The 22,602-nt window shown below is 45.1% G+C and overlaps 1 protein-coding gene and 1 pseudogene across 1 annotated transcript in view; both read left to right on the top strand.

Annotated features, from left to right (window-relative positions):
- The window catches only part of LOC124553493, a 571,696-nt gene that overhangs the window by 5,336 nt on the left and 543,758 nt on the right, over positions 1-22,602 (top strand). The window lies entirely within an intron of this gene.
- LOC124554254 lies at positions 10,277-10,394 on the top strand (annotated as a pseudogene).

The following is a 22,602-nucleotide window of genomic DNA, read 5'->3' as shown; positions in this document are numbered from 1 at the left end:
ATACCCCAGGAGCAACAGTGTCCCTAATTTGCTGGGAAGTGGCGGTGCGGTCCCCTACGGCACTGCGTAGGATCCTACGGTCTTGGCGTGCATCCGTGCGCCGCTGCGGTCCAGTCCCAGGTCGACGGGCACGTGCACCTTCCGCCGACCACTGGCGACAACGTCGATGTACTGTGGAGACCTCACGCCCCACGTGTTGAGCAATTCGGTGGTACGTCCACCCGGCCTCCCGCATGCCCACTATACGCCCTCGCTCAAAGTCCGTCAACTGCACATACGGTTCACGTCCACGCTGTCGCGGCATGCTACCAGTGTTAAAGACTGCGATGGAGCTCCGTATGCCACGGCAAACTGGCTGACACTGACGGCGGCGGTGCACAAATGCTGCGCAGCCAGCGCCATTCGACGGCCAACACCGCGGTTCCTGGTGTGTCCGCTGTGCCGTGCGTGTGATCATTGCTTGTACAGCCCTCTCGCAGTGTCCGGAGCAAGTATGGTGGGTCTGACACACCGGTGTCAATGTGTTCTTTTTTCCATTTCCAGGAGTGTATTTTCCCATTCGGAGAAGAAAGTACTTGGCTGAAACGTCGTGAAAACATTTCGGCGCAACGGAAAGCGCCTTTGTGCTAACGATTGTCACCGCAACTCGCTAGTCAATCTGTGATACTCGCTCTCCCCTCTTTGGAAATGAAGCAAAATCTTTGAACTTGTTTGATGTCGTCCGCCTATCCCGTCTGCTAAGGATCCCACAACGCACAGCAATACTTTTTATCAGAGGACGCACAAGCGTAGTGTAGACAGTCTCTTTAGCAGACTTTCTGTGCAAAAAAACCTAAATCTTTGGTTGATTTTCCTCGCCTCATTTTCTGTGAAATGGTTACATATGCCTCTTTAATTAATTGCACCACCAGGTATTGCAAGTTCTAAAATATACTCAACTTGACAATTCGTTCTATTGGAATGATGACTTCCTAAATAGATAATGCATGTTGTAAATACGTGATATTAATAATTAATTGTTCGATGTAAGGTGTTTGTTCACACTAGTTTATTAGAAATAATTATTACACGATTATTAACAAATATTTTCATTGGCATAGCCCAAGAAAAGTTATGTACAGGGTGTTCAAAAAGTCTCTCCGCCGTGTGATTGTTAGCCGCGCGTGCCGTATGCCGCAGTGAATGTACCGAAATGAAACTCAGTGAAATACAAGTTATTAATTTATTGAATATTCATTTTTACTTACAGATTTTCACATTAAATGTTGAAAGTGTCCCCCCTGTTGTTGAATACACTATTCAATTTGTCTAATCATGTTTCCAAACACAAGCTGCAACATTTCTTTTGTAACGCAAGCGGTGAAAATGGATATTGCAGTTTTCACTTCATCGATGGATTTTGGACGGTTGTTATAGACAGTTGCTTTCGCTGCACCCCAGAAGAAAAAGTCAGGTGGTGTTAGGTCAGGCTATCGTGGAGGCCAAAGTCCCTGCGAAGTTATGCGATCACCAGAAACAACAGCAAGCAGTGACATTGAAACGCGAGCTGTAGGCGCGGTTGCACCATGTTGTTGAAAATAACCCTTTAGTATTTCACTTAAACACAAGTTCTCCTGTGAATGGGTACAGAATATCACTGCAGTAGCGTCGTGCGTTTATTGTTTCGTTGAAAAATACAGGACCCGCCATGCGAAGTCTAGAAATTGCATTCCAAACTCCAATTACATAGGATGATGTGGTTCCACATGAATACACAATGGATTTGCAGTACTCCACATACGAGAATTTTGCGAGTTCACGTACACGGATAAATGAAACCACGCCTCATCAGTGAAAAACGTTTCATTAAGAATATCCCTCCCATTTTGTTGAACGAAATTTTTGAACCATTGACAATAATGCAGTCCCTTGCCATGATCAGTATTTTTCAGTTCTTGCGCGACTGTCACTTTGTATGGGAAAAGTTCTAATTTTTTCCTTACAGCTGTGTGCGCCATTCCGACAGTAACATCGATTTCCTGGGCGAGTTTTCTTACTGACTTGTTCGGACCCGTGGACATTTTATCGGAAATATCGAGTAGTTTATCCTCAGACAAAACGCTAGGACGACCACTTCTCGGTGCATCTGTCACTGAACCCGTACTCCGAAATTTGCTAATCAAGTCTCGCACAGTATTGCGATGTGGGAGTGTTGTCTCCGGGAAAACTGAATTAAGAGTTTGACGGACTGAAACTGTGACTTTACGGCCAGCTTTGAACACTTGTTCGACTAAAAACACAGGTCCTTCAATGGTTATCATTTTGACAGTGACAAAAACGAAACAAACGAACAAAGGAACTAAACTTGAACGTCCACGTCAACACGTAACGACACACACCAAAGGTACTACTGACGCTGGCTGAGATAAACGAAACAGTGGAATGTTGGGAGAGTCCACTTGAAGGGAAGCAACCCAGGCAGGCGAACAATCATATTCCATCAACAAGCTCGCAGCCTGCTTATCCCCCATTAGAGCAAGAACTGAAAGGAAAATGACGCCTGTTCACGTTTGGTGGTAACCACTTCGCTAGCAATGCTACCTGCATTTAACTGGCACAGTAAAAGGTGTCCGACGGTCCGCCATTTGCTTTCGTCACGTATCGGATTTGTCCGGAACACTTCATGTCGACTTTGTTGTTTTTTCATTTCTGCAAACTCCAGCGACGTAGCGGTTCTAGGGTGAAACTTTCATAATCGAGCCAAACGTTTCTCCTGGTAGTGCAGATTACGTCAGTATTCCGCTTCACACCTATTCGCCCACCTCAAAGACCAGTCTTGTCATTTAGGTTTTTGTTCGTCAGTTTCAGAAAGTGTTTTTGAAGACTGCCGATGTGATGAAATAGTTCACTAGCTCTCTGCCTCGTGATGACTGGGTGTTGTGTGCTGTCCTTAGGTTAGTTAGGTTTAAGTAGTTCTAAGTTCTAGGGGACTGATGACCATAGATGTTAAGTCCCATAGTGCTCAGAGCCATTAGTTCACTAGTTGCGCAGAAGACAGTTCCTTGTGCTATTTGTTCACACCGGAAATCTTGCTGTTGCGCTCACCTTCCCCCACCCTCCGCGCATCCCCTAGTGCAATCGGGCTTCTTTTCTGTGCCTCCTGTACTTGATTTGCCCAGTCAAACAGAGAGACTGGACGTGATGAATGCTCAGAAAGTAGTAACCCAGGCAGGCGAACAATCATACGGCACGCGCGGCTAACAGTCATACGGCAGTGCGGAGAGATGCCTAGAACACCCCGCATAAGGCGTGTCACCTTATGATGATACTGTGGTGACAAAGTCATGGCATACCTCCTAATATCCTTTTTCGCTACGTAGTGCAGTAACTCGACGGGGCGTGAACCCAACAAGTCGTCAGAAGTCCCCAGTAGAGAAGCTGAGCCCTGCTCCCACCATAGCTGTCCACAATTGCAGAAGTTATGCCGGTGGGGGATATTGTGCGCGAACCGACCTCTCGGATTATGACCCATAAATATTCGATTGGATTCGTGTCGTGCGATCTGGATGGCCAAATCATTCGCTCGAACTGCCCAGAATGTTCAGCAAACCAATCGCGAAGAATTGTGGGCCAGTGACACGGCGCGTTGTCATCAAAGAAAAATCCATCGTTGTTTGCGAACGTGACGTCCATGAATGGCTGCAAGTGGTCACCAGGTTGCGGAACATAACCAGGACACAGTCCATTCCATTTGATTTACGCCAGAGTTTACATGGAACGGACTGGGTCCTCGGATCGAACTGGACCGAACTGGTAGCAGTTACTTCTGTAAAATATCAGGGAGTATGCGCGCGGAACGATTTGAAGTGGAATGATCATATAAAATTAATTGTTGGTAAGGAGGGTACCAGGTTGAGATTCATTGGGAGAGTGCTTAGAAAATGTAGTCCATCAACAAAGGAGGTGGCTTACAAAACACTCGTTCGACCTATACTCGGGTATTGCTCATCAGTGTGGGATCCGTACCAGATCGGGTTGACGGAGGAGATAGAGAAGATCCAAAGAAGAGCGGCGCGTTTCGTCACAGGGGTATTTGGTAACCGTGATAGCGTTACGGAGATGTTTAATAAACTCGAGTGGCAGACTCTGCAAGAGAGGCACTCTGCATCGCGGTGTAGCTTGCTGTCCAGGTTTTGAGAGGGTGCGTTTCTGGATGAGGTATTGAATATATTGCTTCCCCCTACTTATACCTCCCGAGGAGATCACGAATGTAAAATTAGAGAGATTAGAGCGCGCACGGAGGCTTTCAGACAGTCGTTCTTCCCACGAACCGTACGCGACTGGAACAGGAAAGGGAGGTAATGACAGTGGCACGTAAAGTGCCCTCCGCCACACACCGTTGGGTGGCTTGCGGACTATAAATGTAGATGTAGATGAATGGAAATAGGTATGTTCCACTACTTGGAAGACTGTAATTTTTCCTACTATCTATGTAATTATGTAGTTCTCAATTCGTTCGAGCAATCAATCATTCATAATAGGAAACACATTCATAACTCAGTCACTCAAAATGATTCAGAAATTGTACTTGTTAGAATGAAATCAGGCGGTGATCCTTCTTCTCTGCAGGTTCGTGCTTTGCGGCAGTCTGCTAATCTGTACAAATAAAATGCCTCGTATTTTTGGGAGCGTTGTATAATCAGTCGGGAAACCTCAGATCAATCGGATATTTGGCTTTGATGAAGTTTAACCTTCCGAAGAAGTAATGCAGCTCTTGGATTACTAAATGCAGGTTCGTATCCAGTCTTTCGGAAGTTCCCTTCTGATTATCAACTACGCAATATATCGATGAATATCATTAATTCTCAAATGTCAAGTAATGTAAATTGTTACACACCTTTTGTATGAAGGAGCAATATACAGGGTTATTACAAATGATTGAAGCGATTTCTCAGCTCTACAATAACTTTATTATTTGAGATATTTTCACAATGCTTTGCACACACATACAATTCTCAAAAAGTTTTTTTAGGCATTCACAAATGTTCGATGTGTGCCCCTTTAGTCATTCGGCAGACATCAAGCCGATAATCAAGTTCCTCCCACACTCGGCGCAGCATGTCCCCATCAATGAATTCGAAAGCATCGTTGATGCGAGCTCGCAGTTCTGGCACGTTTCTTGGTAGAGGAGGTTTAAACACTGAATCTTTCACATAACCCCACAGAAAGAAATCGCATGGGGTTAAGTCGGGAGAGCGTGGAGGCCATGACACGAATTGCTGATCATGATCTCCACCACGAGCGATCCATCGGTTTTCCAATCTCCTGTTTAAGAAATGCCGAACATCATGATGGAAGTGCGGTGGAGCACCATCCTGTTGAAAGATGAAGTCGGCGCTGTCGGTCTCCAGTTGTGGCATGAGCCAATTTTCCAGCATGTCCAGATACACGTGTCCTGTAACGTTTTTTTCGCAGAAGAAAAAGGGGCCGTAAACTTAAAACCGTGAGATTGCACAAAACACGTTAACTTTTGGTGAATTGCGAATTTGCTACACGAATGCGTGAGGATTCTCTACCGCCCAGATTCGCACATTGTGTCTGTTCACTTCACCATTAAGAAAAAATGTTCCTTCATCACTGAAAACAAGTTTCGCACTGAACGCATCCTCTTCCATGAGCTGTTGCAACCGCGCCGAAAATTCAAAGCGTTTGACTTTGTCATCGGGTGTCAGGGCTTGTAGCAATTGTAAACGGTAAGGCTTCTGCTTTAGCCTTTTCCATAAGATTTTCCAAACCGTCGGCTGTGGTACGTTTAGCTCCCTGCTTGCTTTATTCGTCGACTTCCGCGGGCTACGCGTGGAACTTGCCCGCACGCGTTCAACCGTTTCTTCGCTCACTGCAGGTCGACCCGTTGATTTCCCCTTACAGAGGCATCCAGAAGTTTTAAACTGCGCATACCATCGCCGAATGGAGTTAGCAGTTGGTGGATCTTTGTTGAACTTCGTCCTGAAGTGTCGTTGCACTGTTATGACTGTCTGATGTGAGTGCATTTCAAGCGCGACATACGCTTTCGGCTCCTGTCGCCATTTTGTCTCACTGCGCTCTCGAGCGCTCTGGCGGCAGAAACCTGAAGTGCGGCTTCAGCCGAACAAAATTTTATGAGTTTTTCTACGTATCTGTAGTGTGTCGTGAGCATATGTCGATGAATGGAGCTACAGTGAATTTATGGAATCGCTTCAATCATTTGTAATAGCCCTATATATATATATATATATATATATATATATATATATATATATATATATTTAGGGATATATATATCTTTTGTCATAAATCTCAATATTCAGATTACAATTCTTCAAACAACGCTCAGGCTAATCGGCACGAAGACAATGTCGGAAGCTTTTTTTCTAACAACCACCAGAGAGAGTACTACAAAGAATAATTATGCGCTCATGGCATTGCTATTGTATGAAACTACTTTGTGCATGGATTCTGCGAGTATGAAGATAGAAAACTAATAATCGTCATTCAAGGGTAGAATTGCATCAGAATAATTCGTCGAATATAAAGAGATATTACAAGACTATTTGCAGCATCTGGTGGGCCTCATGATTTCAAACAACGATGGAAGTTTTATGGGTGACAATACGCCATGTCACCGAGCCATACCGGCAGATTGGAAAACTGCTTTGATTCGTCCTCTGCTCAAAAAGGGCGACAATCTCCCCACAACTGTCGAGGCATTTCACTCCTACCAGTTGCTTGCAAAGTGCTCTCACGTGCTCATCTCACTGGATTAGAACAACAGACAGAGCATACGATCGGTGAAAATCAGGCAGGCTTTCGCCCACACCGATCCTGCACAGAGCGGATCTGCAACCTGAAGATAACACGAGGGGCGTTTGAAAAGTCCGTGCAAAAATAAAAACTACTTACGTGTTCGAGGTAAACCTTTTTTATTTTTCGATATAGTCTCCTTTTAGACTTTTACACTTCGTTCGACGCTGTTCTAATTTGTTGATCCCTTCCGATTAATAGGAATTGTCCAAGTCTGCAAAATAACTATTAGTTGCTGCAATCACCTCCTCGTTTGAATAAAATCATTGTACCGCCAGCCATTTCTTCAAATTGAGGAACAAGTAGTAGTCCGAGGGAGCCAAGTCTGGAGAATAGGGGGGGGGGGGGTGAAAGGAGTTGGAATCCTGTTTCCATTAATTTTGCGACCACACCTACTGAGGTGTGTGCTGGTGCATTGTCGTGATGGAAAAGAACTTTTTTGCGGTCCAATCGCCATCGTTTTTCTTCCAGCTCCGTTTTCAAACGGTCCAATAACTATGAAAAATATGCACCTGTAATAGTTTTACCCATTTTCAGATAGTCGATGAGGATTATCCCTTGCGAATCTCAAAACACAGTCGCCAAAACCTTTTCGGCCGAAGGAATGGTCTTCGCCTTTTTTGGTGCAGATTCTTTCTTGCAAACCCATTACTTGTTGTTTGGTCTCAGGAGCATAGTAATGTATCCATGTTTCATCCACAATGACTGACACGACGCTTAAAGTCCTGCGGATTCTTCCTGAACAGCTGCAGACCATCCTTGCAACACTCCACACGATTCCGTATTCGGTCAACCGCGAGCAATCGCAGAAGCCATCTTCGGATAGCTTTCTCGTGCCCACAGCACTAGGAAGCAAAAACTTTATTATTGCGAACTTAATTATTATTATTACTAGTGCTGCATTAACTTTAATAATGCAACATAAAAACCTAGTTTTTACTAAGCGTGTGACGCAAGTATGAGAAAACCACATTTTTATTTTATGCTTCCATAAACTCTCTACTTCGCCTACGAACTCAGAAACAACATGAAGTATATATAGGGTGCAAACGATCATTTTTTGCAACGTAGCGTAGCTATGTAGGGGAAGTCGAAACGAAGAATTTTATACAAGACACTTGTGGTCTATTAAGTTGGGAAACAGCCACCAACAGGTTTACAAGACTACATGAGCTACTATAGCCCATGCACGTCGCGTGAGATTTTCATGTTCTCTTCTCCAGCTCTCTACACATCGTCATCGATTGTTTCGCCATTGTTGCTTGCATTAGCTTGTTATTTCTTAACTGCCTAATTATTACATGTTTGTCTGTTTGTTGTATCTGCTCGTAACGGGCAACACATCGTCCGTAATTGGCGAGCAGTCTGTACTCGGGGCCGGTTTTCCGTGCGCCACCCTACATTATTCCCCTGCGATCAGCCACACAAGGCTACGGTTGGCTAAACAAGAGGTTCTGCAGAATCACAGAAATTACTTCTAAAAGCGTGTAGGAATTCTGTAATGAATAAAAACTCTATACTCCAGGAGGGAGGCAAGTGGCCCCTCTTGGTGCCCTCCATCCTTCAGTCACCTACACTACTAGTTTTCAGTTTTTCATGAGAACCATATACCAGGCACAAATGAACGGTGAACGAGTAAAAATGAACGGTTCCCAAAAAAGAACGATCAGCAGTGAACTAAAGTGCGCGTCATTTACGACGGCGGCCGAGTTTAGGTTCGTTCTGCGCATCTGACGTCACAAAACACAGTCAGCCAATGAACAGAGGACGACGTTGCCAGAGCTCGACTGCAGTGCAGAGCACGGACGAGCGTCTTCAGTTTTAGAAACGTTCGCTCATAAACAGAGCAATTGAAGAAAAGCAATGCCTGGATAGCAGAGTTTCTTTTATAGATAGTTTGGAAAAAAGCATTGTTTATATCAATTGCTTCATATTCTATTAATTAATTAAACGAAACGAGCAATAAGCCTCCTAATTCAGGCGATAGCAAGGAAAGGTGTTTGTATCATTCTCACTAACCGCTTTCTCGCAATAAAGAACAGCGGTAATTGTTTATTTCCTATTGTACTTCGACGAAACGTGAATAATTCATAGTCATACCAACAACGTTTATCGGTTATTTGCGTGAGACTTTAAAGTCCTCCAGTTGATGCATTGAATGACGAGCTGCGGTAGTGTAATGGTTAACATGTATGGCTGCTAAGCGAAAGGTTCTGAGTGCAAAACTTGTTTGGTGCTTAATATTTTCTTTATTTGAAAACGATATCGAAGTGTCTTACTTCATGAATTTTATTCGCTTGAATGTAATTTTTTCAAATTTCTAATGGCAACTAAAATCGACCATATGGAAAGTATACGCTATGGACTTTTACCTCTGCAAACTCTTCAAAATTTCGTGCAATGGTTTACTACATCTAATGCTGCACAATAACTGCGTGGAACATCGAAACAAAATTAAGTCATTTATGGGGGGAAGATGTCAGTCAAGAAGATGTGTAAAAATCAAATTTTTGGGCCAAATAGTTTTTGTGAAATCGAATGATAAAGTGTGTCAAAGCAGTCGGAACACCATGTGTCTGCAGAGGCGAGCAGTGCAGTGATGACAAAATCGCGCACAGCGCGGAATGCGGGGAGCACGTCGCTGTAGCAGCGAAAGGGTTAATGCGGCCGTGGTGGCTTTACTTCATGAACTGCGCGCTCCCCCCTAAACCTAAGTTTGCCAACTATACTATACTAGGGGGCTGCTTCTCTTGGCGCGTACAACTGGCAACGCAGCAATCTCCCGCGTCTGGGCGGGCATGCGCGAACCGCCAAGATAAAAGAATTGAACTATAGTTCCCGAGTATGAACGAGTTTGCCTATCTGCGCTGTACGTGCACGTCGCTGCTGCTGGGCTCCTGTCGCCTCAGTGTGGGTGGGACAGTGGGCAGCCGGCCAGGTGTACAGCACAGCACCGCCTCCAAGGCCGCCCCCACACTCGTTGCGAAACCCGCCGGCATTTCCGCCTCGGTCCACCGCCGTGACGGTGCGGTGTCGGCGCCGGCCCACTCGTTACTGCTGGCGGTCGTACACTGCGTGACCAAAAGTATCCGGACAGCTTTCTGAAAACGGCTTACAAGTTCGTGGCGCCCTCCATCGGCAATCCTCGGATTCAATATGGTGTTGGCCCACCCTTAAGCCGTCGGCACACGGACCGTGCTGTCGAACGTGAACGTTGAGCGTGCCGAGTTCAACGCGCTGCTGAACGCTCAGGAACGATGCGACTTGTGCACACGGTACGTGGGCCCCAACGTGGTGTACGCAATCGGAACGCACTCCAGCGGTAGTTGAGGGATGTTTCTACTTCGTAAATCACACTGTTTACTCAACGGAATGTTCCCTGAAAGTTTGGCCGTACCTTTTTGCAACACCCTGTATAACTCTTTAATGAGCCTTTTGCTACTTTTATGAACTAGCCGGCAACGTTCTTGCCGCAGTGGATACACCGGTTCCCGTCAGATCACCGCAGTTAAGCGCTGTCGGGCGTGGTCGGCACTTGGGTGGGTGACCGTCTGGGCGGCCATGCGCTGTTGCCATTTTTCGGGGTACACTCAGCCTCGTGATGCCAATTGAGGAGCTACTCGACCGAATAGTAGCGGCTTCGGTCAAGAATACCAGCATAACGAATGGGAGAGCGGTGTGCTGATCACAGACGCCCCTCCTTATCCGCGTCCTCATCAGGATGACACGGCGGTCGGACGGTCCCGATGGGCCACTTGTGGCATGAAAACGGAGTGCTTCATGAAGTAGCCACACAGAATGTGCGAACTTCTTACATAGAGAGTTTCGACTTTCGCAACAAGTAGAGCTAGTATTCCACTGCGTACGGCGCAAGTGCTAGTCTGACGTGAAGAAAGTTTGGAACTGTGGACGAACGCTCCTCGCGGTGCTGTGAAAGATCTGTGTATGTTTTCGGTCCCGGTTATCGGACAATAGAGGGCAGTGACCGAGCCTAAGGATTAGGTCATAGCTTGTATCTCCTCTGTTGGCACTGCAAGCGTCTTTGACGTGCCGGCAACAACATCGCCAGTACCTGACAAGCGCTTTATCTACAAGTTGTACAACTTTGCTTCCGCCGTTTTTTCCGCAACATCTGAGGCTTTAATGAAACAAATTGGTAACACACGTATCACTCAAAGTATTTTCCATCGCTGGCCACTACTTTCCCCCATCTTTCTGGCAGTGTACGAATCCTGCGTTGAAAAAATTGATCAACTTTTGAAGCGATCCAAGTTGTGACTTCTTCATGAGATCGGAAGTGTTGGTCACACAGGCCGTGCGCCATTGATCTAAACAGGTGATAGTCAGAGGGAGCAATGTATGGAGAATACGGCGGGTAGGGTAGGACTCCCCATTTTAACGTTTCCAAGTACGTTTTGACCTCTTTTGCAACCTGGCGTTGTCGTGCTGGAAAATCACTTTCTCGTGCCTCTCGCTGTATTGCGGCCGTTTGTCTTTCAATGCTCTGATGAAACGCATTAATTGCGTTCGATAACGAGCACCTGTGGCCGTCCAGGGTGGCCGAGCGGTTCTAGGCGCTACAGTCTGGAACCGCGCGACCGCTACGGTCGCAGGTTCGAAGCCTGCCTCGGGCATGGATGTGTGTGATGTCCTTAGCTTAGTTAGGTTTAAGTACTTCTAAATTCTAGGGGACTGATGACCTCTGAAGTTAAGTCCCATAGTGCTCAGAGCCATTTGAACCAATGAGCACCTGTGATAGCTTCACTCGGTTTTAAGACCTCATGGTACACTACGCCGAGCTGGTCCCACCAAATGCAGAGCGTGTTCTTGGAGCCGTGAGTATTCGGTTTGGCCGTCAACGTGGTAGCGTCGCCGGAATATCCCCATGATTTTTTGCGTTTAGTGTTATCGTAATGAACCCATTTTTCGTCCCCGATGAAGAAATCCCGTCCGTTTTTGGCTGTGAAGCAACTGTTCACAAGCCGGCCGCGGTGGCTTTAGTCCGGAACCACGCGGCTGCTACGGTCGCAGGTTCGAATCCTGCCTCGAGCATGGATGTGTGTGATGTTCTTAGGTTAAGTTAGGAGTAAGTCGTTCTAAGTCTACGGGACTGACGACCTCAGATATTAAGTCCCATAGTGCTTATAGCCATTTGAACCAACCGTTCACAAACACACAAACGCCGTTCAATGTCTCTTCGTTTCAGCTCACACGGAACCCAAGTTCTTTCTTTCTGAATCATGCCTATAGCCTTGAGACGTTTTGAAATGGCTTACTGTGTCACTCCCACTAATCGTGTCAATTCTTCTCAAATTTGACGCGAGTCTTCACTCAGCAACGTCTCCGATTCTCTCTTCCACCACTGTCCCGGTCAATGACGTTAAAATCATCGTTCTTGAAGCGTTGAAATCACTCACGACACTTTGTAAGTAGGCTGTTTAGGTTTTTTATTGGTAACGCCACCGCCACGTAGCGCTCTGTATGAAAATCACTGACTGTGCTGTGTGCAGTCTGTGGCTGATTGGCATTGTTGGAATTTGCTATTGTAGTGTTGGGCAGTTGGATGTGAACAGCGCGTAGCGTTGCGCAGTTGGAGGTGAGCCGCCAGCAGTGGTGGATGTGGGGAGAGAGATGGCGGAGTTTTGAGAGCGGATGATCTGGACGTGTGTCCATCAGAGACAGTAAATTTGTAAGACTGGATGTTATGAACTGCTATATACAGGGTGTTACAAAAAGGTACGGCCAAACTTTCAGGAAACATTGCTCACACACAAATAAAGAAAAGATGTTACGTGGGCATGTGCCCGGAAACGCTTAGTTTCCATGTTAGAGCTCATTTTAGTTTCGTCAGTATGTACTGTACTTCCTCGATTCACCGCCAGTTGGCCCAATTGAAGGAAGGTAATGTTGACTTCGGTGCTTGTGTTGACATGCGACAGATTTTCTGTGAACGTTTGGGCGGGCATTGTTGGTGATGTCTCGATTGGGCCCGACATTCTTCCACCTACGCTCAATGGAGCACGTTATCACGATTTCATACGGGATACTCTACCTGTGCTGCTAGAACATGTGCCTTTACGACACATGTGGTTCGTGCAAGATGGAGCTCCTGCACATTTCAGTCGAAGTGTTCGTACGCTTCTCAACAACAGATTCGGTGACCGACGGATTGGTAGAGGCGGACCAATTCCGTGGTCTCCACGCTCTCCTGACCTCAACCCTCTTGACTTTCATTTATGGGGGCATTTGAAAGCTCTCGTCTACGCAACCCCGGTACCAAATGTAGAGACTCTTCGTGCTCGTATTGTGGACGGCTGTGATACAATACGCCATTCTCCAGGGCTGCATCAGCGAATCAGGGATTCCGTGCGTCGGAGGGTGGATGCACGTATCCTCGCTAACGGAGGACATTTTGAACATTTCCTGTAACAAAGTGTTTGAAGTCACGCTGGTACGTTCTGTTGCTGTGTGTTTCCATTCCATGATTAATATGATTTGAAGAGAAGTAATGAAATGAGCTCTAACATGGGAAGTAAGGGTTTCCGGACACATGTCCACATAACATATTTTCTTTCTTTGTGTGTGAGGAATGTTTCCTGAAAGTTTGGCCGTACCTTTTTGTAACACCCTGTATATTATGACTTTTGAACAGTATTAAGGTAAATACATTGTTTGTTCTCTATCAAAATCTTTCATTTGCTAGCTATGCCTATCAGTAGTTAGTGCCTTCAGTAGTTTGAATCTTTTATTTAGCTGACAGTATTGGCGCTCGCTGTATTGCAGTAGTTTGAGTAACGAAGATTTTTGTGAGGTAAGTGATTCATGAAAGGTATAGGTTATTGTTAGTCAGGGCCATTCTTTTGTAGGGATTATTAAAATTGTGTCAGTTTAGTGTTGATCAGAATAGGTAAAGAGCGAAATGCGCAATGTCTGAGTACGTTCAGTTCTGCTCAGCTGTTTTGAAAATCAAATAATGTAAGAGGTTTATCGGCACAGTAATTCATTAATTTTTCTAAGGGGACTTTTGATAACGTTCTTTCACTAACAGCGTCCTTACCACACGTACTTGAGAGCATTCGATGAGACTCAGCCGCTGTTTCCTTCGTATTGAAACAAAACAGTAACACCTCCCGCAAATGACGAGAATTAGGCTCGTAAACTGACATTTTCAATCGAGAACAACTTCACGATGCAGACACAAATCGACTAATGTTTGAGTGAGGTTATGTCGACCGAGGTGACGTCTGCGATCTGTTTCTTTCGACCGCTACTTACCGTTGTCACCATCTACCGGCAAAAGGCGGAAGCAAAGTGGTACACCTTGTATAAATCAACAACATCCCCACCGATTCTTTAAGGAACCAAACTCCAGTCTACAGGGTTTTCCAGTAATTGTTACAAACATTGGGGACGTTTATTATTTTTATTTTTTGAGTCATCAGTGTTCTGATTGGTCTGATGCGGCCCGCCACAAAATCCTCTCCTGTGCCAACCTCTTCATTTCCTCTCCAATTCTCCACTGAACCTCCTCATTCATTACTTTATCAGTACACCTAATTTTCAACATTCGTCTGTAGCACCACGTCTCAAATGCATCGATCCCCATCTGTCTACAGATAGCTGATTTATCGTGTAACAGAAGTTTAACGGGTTCCTTTTGGCACTCATGTGGATGACCTCACACTTTCCGGTATTTTGGGTCAACAGCCACTTTTCGCACCATTCAGATATTTCTTTCTAAATCGTCTAACCTCTGGCGTGCCACAGGGGAGTGTTATGGGACCATTGCTTTTCACAATATATATAAATGACCTAGTAGATAGTGTCGGAAGTTCCATGCGACTTTTCGCGGATGATGCTGTAGTATAAAGAGAAGTTGCAGCATTAGAAAATTGTAGCGAAATGCAGGAAGATCTTCAGCGGATAGGCACTTGGTGCAGGGAGTGGCAACTGTCCCTTAACATAGACAAATGTAATGTATTGCGAATACATAGAAAGAAGGATCCTTTATTGTATGATTGTATGATAGCGGAACAAACACTGGTAGCAGTTACTTCTGTAAAATATCTGGGAGTATGCGCGCGGAACGATTTGAAGTGGAATGATCATATAAAATTAATTGTTGGTAAGGCGGGTACCAGGTTGAGATTCATTGGGAGAGTCCTTAGAAAATGTAGTCCAGCAACAAAGGAGCTGGCTTACAAAACACTTGTCGACCTATACTTGAGTATTGCTCATCAGTGTGAGATCCGTACCAGATCGGGTTGACAGAGGAGATAGAGAAGATCCAAAGAAGAGCGGCGCGTTTCGTCACAGGGTTATTTGGTAAGCAGACTCTGCAAGAGAGGCGCTCTGCGTCGCGGTGTAGCTTGCTGTCCAGGTTTCGAGAGGGTGCGTTTCTGGATGAGGTATCGAATATATTGCTTCCCCCTACTTATACCTCCCGAGGAGGCCACGAATGTAAAATTAGAGAGATTCGAGCGCGCACGGAGGCTTTCAGACAGTCGTTCTTCCCGCGAACCGTACGCGACTGGAACAGGAAAGGGAGGTAATGACAGTGGCACGTAAAGTGCCCTCCGCCACACACTGTTGGGTGGTAGGTGTTCCGGTTTTCCCACAGTCTATGTTTGACTACCATACAATGCTCCGATCCAAACGTACATCCTCAGAAATTTCTTCCACAAATTCAACCCAAAGTTTGATACTAGTAGCCCTTCTCTTCGCCAGGAATGCCCATTTTGCCATTGCTAGTCTGCTTTTGCTTTTCTCCTTTATTTCGCGATAATACAAAACGTGCTGCATTTATTTGAACTTTTTCGATGTACTCCGTCAGTCCTATCTGGTAAGGATCCCACACCGCGCAACAGTATTCTAGAAGAGGACGGACAAGCGTAGTGTAGCCAGTCTCCTTAGTAGGTCTGTTACATTTTCTAAGTGTCCTGCCAATAAAACGCAGTCTTTGGTTAGCCTTCCCCACAACATTTTCTACGTGTTCTTTTCAATTTAAGTTGTTCGTAATTGTAATACCTTGGTATTTAGTTAAATTTACGGCTTTTACATTAGCCTGATTTATCGTGTAACAGAAGTTTAACGGGTTCCTTTTAGCACTCATGTGGATGACCTCGCGCTTTTCGTTATTTAGGGTCAACAGCCACTTTTCGCACCACTCAGATATTTCTTTCTAAATCGTTTTGCAGTTTGTTTTGATCTTCTAATGACTTTATTAGTCGATAAACGACAGCGTCATCTGCAAACAACCGAAGACGGCTGCTCAGATTGTCTCCAAAATCGTTTATATAGATAAGGAACAGCAAAGGGCCTATAACACTACCTTGAGGAACGCCAAAAATCACTTCCGTTTTACTCGACAACTTTCCGTCTATTACTACGAACTGTGACCTCTCTGACAGAAAATCACAAATCCAGTCACATAACTGAGACGATATTCCATAAGCACGCAACTTCACAACGAGCCACTTGTGTGGTAGAGTGTCAAAGGCTTTCAGGAAATCCAGAAATACGGAATCGATCTGAAATCCCTTGTCAATAGTACTCAACACTTCATGTGAATAGAGATATAGTTGTGTTTCACAGGAACGATGTTTCCTAAACCCATGTTGAATGTGTGTCAATAGACCGTTTTCTTCGAGGTAATTCATAATGTTCGAACGCAATATATGTTCTAAAATCTTGCTGCATACCGACGTTAACGATATGGGCCTGTAATTTAGTGGATTACTCCTACTACCTTTCTTGAATATTGATGTGACCTGTGCAACTTTCCAGTCTTTGGGTACGGATCTTTGGTCGAACGAATGGTTGTATATGCTTGTCAAGTATGGAGCTAATGCATCAGCATACTCTGAAAGGAACCTAATTGATATACAGTCTGCACCAGAAGACTTGATTTTATTAAGTGTTTTAAGTTACTTCACTACTCCGAGGATATTTACTTCTATGTTACTCATGTTGGCAGCTGTTCTCGAGTCGAATTCTGAAATATTTACTTCGTCTTCTTTTGTGAAGGCATTTCGGAAGGCTGTGTTTAGTAACTCTGCTTTGGCAGCACTGTCTCCGATAGTATCTCCATTGTTAAGGTGAGAGAAGGCATTGATTGTTTCTTGCCGCTAGCATACTTCACATACGACGGAAATCTCTTTGGATTTTCTGCCATGTTTCGAAACAAAGTTTCGTTGTGGAAACTGTTATAAGCATCTCGCATTGAAGTCCCCGCTAAATTTCGAGCTTAGCTGTAAAAGATAGCCAAGCTTGAGGATTTTTCGTCTGTTTAAATTTGGCATTTTCGTTTCGTTGTTTCTGCGACAGTCTTCTAACCCGTTTTGTGTACGAACGAGGATCAGCTCCGTCGTTCGTTAATTTATTTGCTGTAAATCTCTCAATTGCTGCCGATACTATTTCTTTGAATTTAAGCCGCATGTTGTCTACACTTACCGCTCTACGCCGCACAGCTGACGGGCAGCGACAGTAGTTACCGTATTTCCCCGGCAGAGCGCGCGTCCGTCGGACGGCGCATGCGCACCGCGACCTGTTCCGCGATTCCTGCGCAGAAGCGGCTGTTGTGAAACGTAGTTTGACGCGAGGCTTCCGCCTTTACTGCCGAGCAAAAGAAATGAAATTATGTCGCCACCGTCCAGCGGGAAGGTCGGCCCGGGAAAGGCGCTCTTCACGTGGTACGTACCCACTCACTCGAATAGATAGACGCTCTTGTCCGCGAACCAATTCTGCATGCTGCGCAGGCGTACAACTCTTCTTCAGCACCGGAATCTAGAAGCAAGTGCGTGGCAAAAGGTACTTCCCACTGCACAACTTATTAGGACTTATCACCGTTCCACTCACGTATCGAGCGAGAGAGGAATGAGTGTTTAAATATCTCTGTGCGCGCTTTAAATAATTTGTCTCCTAAGATCGGTACTCAGGGGGTTGGAAGTGTACTGGTTGAATCAGCAATAATTGCTGATTCTCGACATTTGGAAACAGGTTACCTCGCGACATTTGACATCTGTCTTCCAAGGGTCTACCAGTTCAGGTTTTAAATTTGGCTTGTCGATCTCCGCCTTGTGCAAAACACAATGTATAGGGTGTTCGCCGGCCGCTGTGGCCGAGCGGTTCTACGCGCTTCAGTCCGGAACCGCGCTGCTGCCATGATCTCAGGTTCGAATCATGCCTCTGGCATGGATGTGGGTAATGTCATTAGTTTCGATAGGTTTAAGTAGTTCTAGGTCTAGGGGACTGATGACCTCAGATGTTAAGTCCTATAGTGCTCAAGAGCCATTTGAACCATTTTTCAACAGGGTATGCATAAATCTTTCCCTTACAACAAAATAGTTTAATTTAATGAAACAAGCGTTATACCACACATGCCTCTGCTCGTTAAGTATTGAACCTGAGACAAACATTTAGTACAAGTACTGTAATACACTTCAGCATTTACATCAAAAATGGTTCAAATGGCTCTCAGCACTATGGGACTTAACATCTGAGGTCATCAGTCCCCTAGAACTACTTAAACCTAAATAAACTAAGGACATCACACACACCCGAGGCAGGATTGGAACCTGCGACTGTAGCGGTCGCGCGGTTCCAGACTGTAGCGCCTAGAACCGCGCGGCCAATCATTTACATCACTTCATCATGTGCACCACTGGTAATATGCAAAATATCAAGACAGTATTCAATCTCTTGCCACACACTCTGCCACTTGTCTGACGTGATTCTACCAGTGACATTTATCCTGTTAGAAAACACCCCCTGGAGTGCTGTTCATGAAAGGCAGAGAAACACTCTATAGAGCATGATGGTTTCAACAGTGGTATGCTGGCGAGCATTACCCTGTTGGAAAACACCTCCTGGAGTGCTGTTCATGAAAGGCACCACAACATTCTGTAGAGCATGATGGTTTCAACAGCGGTATGTAGGCGAGCGTTATCCTGTTAGAAAACACCCCCTGGAGTGCTGTTCATGAACGGCAGAGCAACATTCTATAGAGCATGATAGTTTCAACAGCGGTATGTAGGCTAATGTTATCCTGTTGGAAAAAAAACCCTGAAATGCTATTCAAGGCAGCACAACATTCTATAGAGCATGATGGCCAGCCGGGGTGGCTGAGCAGTTCTAGGCACTACAGTCTGAAACCGCGCGACCACTACGGTCGTAGGTCCAACTCCTGCCTCGGCCATGGATGTGTGTGATGTCCTTAGGTTAGTTAGGTTTAATTAGTTCTAAGTTCTATGGGACTGGTGACCTTAGAAGTTAAGTCCCATAGTGCTCAGAGCAATTTGAACCATTTGTTGAGAGTATGATGGTTACTACAGCAACATGTAGGTGAGCATTATCCTGTTGGAAAACACTCCCTGGAATGCTGTTCATGAAAGGTAGCGAACATTCTATAGAGCGTGATGGTTTCAACGCGGGTTGCTGGCGAGCGTTATCCTGTTGGAAAATCCCCCTGAGTGCTGTTCATGAAAGGCACTGGAACATTACATAGAGCATGACGGTTTCAACAGCGGTATGTAGGCGAGCGTTATCCTGTTAGAAAACACCCCATGGAGTGCTGTTCATGAAAGGGAGAGAAACACTCTATAGAGCACGATGATTTCAACAGTGGTATGCTGGCGAGAGTTATCCTTTTGGAAAACACCCCCTGGAGTGATATTCATGAAAGGCAGCACAACATTCTATAGAGTATAATAGTTTCAACAGCAGTATGTAGTCTAGCGTTATCCTGTTAGAAAACACCCCCTGGAGTGTTATTCATGAAAGGCGGAGCAACATTCTATAGAGCATGATGGTTACTACAGGGGTATGTAGGTGAGCATTATCCTGTTGGAAAACACTCCCTGGAATGCTGTTCATGAAAGATAGTGAACATTCTATAGAGCATGACGGTTACAACAGTGGTATGCTGGCGACAGTTATCCTGTTGGAAACCACCCCCTGGACTGCTGTTCACAAAAGGCAGCGCAACATTCTATAGAACATGATGGTTTCGACAGCATTATGTAGGTGAGCATTATCCTGTTGGGAAACCCCCCCCCCTGGGGTGCTGTTCATGAAAGGCAGTGCAACATTCCATAGAGCATGATGGTTACAACAGTGGTATGCAGGCGAGCGTTAAACTGTTGGAAAACACCCCTGGAATGCTGTTCATGAAAGGCAGCGAAATTTTCTGTAGAGCTTGATGGTTTCAACAATGGCATGCTGGCGAGCGTTATCCTGTAGAAAAACACTCCCTGGAGGGCTGTTCATGAAAGGCAGTGCCGAATCCTATAGAGCATGATGGTTCAACAGCAGTATGTAGGCGAGCGTTATCCTGTTGGAAAATACCCTTAGAATGCTGTTCATGAAAGGCACCGGAACATTCCATAGAGCATGATGGTTTCAACAGTGGTATGTAGGCCACTGTTATCCTGTTGGAAAAAAACCCTGGAATGCTATTCAAGGCTGCACAACATTCTATGGAGCGTGATGGTTCCTACAGCGTTATGTAGGCGAGCATTATCCTGTTGGAAAGCCCCCCTGAGTGCGGTTCATGAAAGGCACCGGAACATTACATAAAACATGACGGTTACAACAGTGGTATGCTGGCTAGCGTTATCCTTTTGGATAACAGCCCCTGGAGTGCTATTAATGAAAAGCAGCGCATCATTCTATAGAGCAAGATGGTTACTACAGCTGTATGCTGGCGAGCGTTGTTGTTGTTGTTGTGGTCTTCAGTCCTGAGACTGGTTTGATGCAGCTCTCCATGCTACTCTATCCTGTGCAAGCTTCTTCATCTCCCAGTACCTACTGCAACCTACATCCTTCTGAATCTGCTTAGTGTGTTCATCTCTTGGTCTCCCTCTACAATTTTTACCCTCCACACTGCTCTCCAATACTAAATTGGTGATCCCTTGATGTCTCAGGACATGTCCTACCAACCGATCCCTTCTTCTAGTTAAGTTGTGCCCCAAACTTCTCTTCTCTCCAATCCTATTCAATACCTCCTCATTAGTTATGTGATCTACCCATCTAATCTTCAGCTTTCTTCTGTAGCACCACATTTCGAAAGCTTCTATTCTCTTCTTGTCTAACCTATTTATCCTCCACATTTCACTTCCATACATGGCTACACTCCATACAAATGCTATGAGAAATGACTTCCTGACACTTAAATCTATACTCGATGTTAACAAATTTCTCTTCTTCAGAAACGCTTTCCTTGCCATCGCCAGTCTACATTTTATATCCTCTCTACTTCGACCATCATCAGTTATTTTGCTCCCCAAATAGCAAAGCTCCTTTACTACTTCAAGTGTCTCATTTCCTAATCTAATCCCCTCAGCATCACCCGACTTAATTCGACTGCAGTCCATTATCCTCGTTTTGCTTTTGTTGATGTTCATCTTATATCCTCCTTTCAAGACACTGTCCATTCCATTCAACTGCTCTTCCAAGTCCTTTGCTGTCTCTGACAGAATTACAATGTCATCGGCGAACCTCAAAGTTTTTATTTCTTCTCCATGGATTTTAATACCTACTCCGAATTTTTCTTTTGTTTCTTTCACTACTTCCTCAATATACAAATTGAATAACATCGGGTAGAGGCTACAACCCTGTCTCACTCCCTTCCCAACCACTGCCTCCCTTTCATGTCCCTCGACTCTAATAACTGCCATCTGATTTCTGTACAAATTGTAAATAGCCTTTCGGTCCCTGCATTTTACCCCTGCCACCTTCAGAATTTGAAAGAGAGTATTCCAATCAACATTGTCAAAAGCTTTCTCCAAGTCTACAAATGCTAGAATCGTAGGTTTGCCTTTCCTTAATCTAGCTTCTAAGATAAGTCGTAGGGCCAGTATTGCCTCATGTGTTCCAAACTGATCTTCCCCGAGGTCAGCTTCTACCAGTTTTTCCACTCGTCTGTAGAGAATACGCGTTAGTATTTTGCATCCATGACTTATTAAACTGATTGTTCGGTAATTTTCACATCTGTCAGCACCTGCTTTCTTTGGGATCGAAATTATTATATTCTTCTTGAAGTCTGAGGGTATTTCGCCTCTCTCATAGATCTCGCTCATCAGATGGTAGAGCGTTATCCTGTTGGAGAAAACCCCTAGAGTGCTGTTCACGAAAGACAGCGCCACATTCTACAGAGCATGATGGTTTCAACAACTGTATGTAGGCGAGCGTTATCCTGTCGGAAAACACCCCCTGGAACGCTGTTCATGAAAGGCAGCGAAACATTCCATAGAGCATGATGCTTTCAACAGCGCTATGTAGGCCAGCGTTATCCTGTTGGGAAACACCCCCTGGAGTGCTGTTCAAGACTAACAAGCAGAATCATCAGACTGACGAACAAATTTGCAATCAGTATGCGTAGAATAACCGCGAGAGTGTTGCTTCTGTTATACGGAATCGCACCCCAGACAATATCTCCAAGTGCAGGTTGCGTGCGTCTAGCACAGAGACAGGTTGGCTGCAGGCCTGCAAGTGGCCCCTTTCTAAACAACACACTCTTAGAAAAACTCAGGTTTTATGGACTTGAAGGCTATACACACAGCTGGTTTGAATCATACTTAACGAACAGCACAAATAATGTTGGGAAGGTGGTAAATTCTACTGAATGGGGAGTTATCACAAAGGGAGTCCCACAAGGTTCAATTTTAGGTCGTCTACTGTTCCTTATTCATGTGTATAGCCTATCACTTAAAGTTCAGCGAACGGAACTAGTAGTTTTAGCAGATGACACGAGTGTTATAATAAATCCCATTCCAGAAAAATCAG

Source organism: Schistocerca americana, chromosome 11 (assembly GCF_021461395.2).
Source record: "Schistocerca americana isolate TAMUIC-IGC-003095 chromosome 11, iqSchAmer2.1, whole genome shotgun sequence".
Lineage (NCBI taxonomy): Eukaryota > Metazoa > Arthropoda > Insecta > Orthoptera > Acrididae > Schistocerca > Schistocerca americana.
Note: the sequence above shows the minus strand (reverse complement) of the source record. Positions and strands in the feature narration are given on the sequence as shown.